The 1916-nt window shown below is 46.6% G+C and overlaps 1 protein-coding gene across 1 annotated transcript in view; it reads left to right on the top strand.

The window, feature by feature from the left end:
- Window positions 1-1916, top strand: part of LRP4 (LDL receptor related protein 4) — a 60315-nt gene that overhangs the window by 7992 nt on the left and 50407 nt on the right. The window lies entirely within an intron of this gene.

Raw genomic sequence — 1916 nt, forward strand, 5'->3', positions numbered from 1 at the left:
CTCTGTGCACCAGAACTGGGCTGAACCGTGGAGGAGGAGGACTCGGGATGCACACAGAAAATTCAGTCTCTTGAGCCTGAGTCAGACAGGGACAGCCAGCTTCCCTGTTCCTCCTCAATCCCAGAAAAACAACACAAATCATGCCTTCTGGAAAGGAACCTGTCTTTTGAATACAGAGCGGAAACTGTTTATAAATTCTTAATCCCCTGACATTGAAAGTATGGTGACCGCCTGTTCTGGATTTTTTGGGGCAAATGTATTCATTATACCACATGTCCTTAGTTTTCATTGTGGGAAAAAAAAATGGTCTCCAGTATCCTAAGGTCTTCCTTAATAGGTCAAAAAGCAAGTCTTCGTAAGCAACATATATTGAAACCTTGAGACCGACGAAGGCTGCATCAAAACGTTGTGGGGAGGAGGGATTGAGAATCAGCCTCTACTTTTTCACCCTTTTCTCCTTGGATTTTAGGCTAAGATGACATAGGCCTTAAAGGTTGACTTTTTCCTAGTAGTAAGATCAAGTAAGCCTAACCTGACTCGACTGCCGCCTTCAGTAGGTAAAAAGAACTACATACACAGAAAATGCCTCATGGTATTTGTTACCATGGTGACGTTAGTTCAACATTTCATCTGCATAAAAATTTTAGGCAAAACAGAATAGAGAAATACTGGCTAAGAAGCAGTTAACAACGCATTTTTTCCTTGCTATTGCAAAGTTAACGTTAGCTTTGGTCAAAGACGGTAATTTGAAGTGAAAGCCTTTGAAAAATTGCAGACAAGCGAGGATGAAATGGCAACCAATCCATTGGAGAAATCTCCCAATATCCTCTTTGCACTGTAACAAATTACTCTCCCCTCAGCTAACATGGCGCATTTGGGGCGTCCTCACTCTATTTACTAGTGAGAAGAAAGTGGTTTAACAAAATTGCGGATGATCCAAAGCCAGAAACTGTTGGCATATACCAGCTTGGAGGGAAAAGCGATATACAGGACTCTAAGGAAGTTGGGGACTTGGACAAAAGTAGCAGGACAAGATTCAACCTAGAAAATGGCAGGTGGTAACAAAATTAATCCATATTATTAATATGCACTGGGGAGAGGCGTAGGCCATAAAGCTAAGACAAGAGAGGAATTTATAACTTTATGTACTAACCCCAAAGTTAAATATTGCTAGAAGGTCCTAGAGACTGAAGCTGGGAGGAGGCTGAGGTCTCTGAGAGAATACAACTGCAAGTGAGGGCTTACTTCCTTACCCCCTTCCTTTCTTGACAGGATCTTAAAGTCAAAGAAGGTGAAGAGGCTAACTATGCTGATTTACAAAGACAGCCAGGAGGAACTACATCTGGGCCAATTCTGGACGTCCGAGCGGGGGCGACAGGACCCAGACAACCACCTCAGGAAATGAGTAAACGAAAAGGGGAGGTCGTAGAATTATTTAGCTCTAGAACAACGCTGCCTAGGCGGGGGTGGGGGGGAGGGGTGGAGAAAATCTCAGGAAAGGAATTTTGACAGTGAGAACGCTAGTTAAGACACAGCACTCCAGGCCCCCTGATGCCCCTTGTTTGATGTCCATAAAGACCGAGAGGATTATGCATTAGCAAGCCTTGTGTATTCTGAGACATCAATAAAGTCTGGACTTGGGGCCGGTAGGGGGGCCGGGGTCACGTCCAGGCGACTTGGGTCAGCCTGGGTGCACTTCCCTGGCACAGAACTAGAGTGAGCGGGATCCGAGAGTTGCTGCTAGGATAAAACCTTTTCTAAGTTAAGGACTTTAAAGCAGTAGTACTGGGGAGAGTGAAGGGGGGGTTCTCTTGAGGGCTAGGAACGTGGGGTCGGCTGGAAGAGGAGCTGGGCCAGCGCTGCAGGCGCCGGCGGCTGGGGTCTGGGGACCGGGGGGCGGGGGCCGAGGGCGGGAA

This window comes from Lipotes vexillifer, unplaced genomic scaffold, assembly GCF_000442215.2.
Source record: "Lipotes vexillifer unplaced genomic scaffold, Lipotes_vexillifer_v1.1 scaffold977, whole genome shotgun sequence".
Lineage (NCBI taxonomy): Eukaryota > Metazoa > Chordata > Mammalia > Artiodactyla > Lipotidae > Lipotes > Lipotes vexillifer.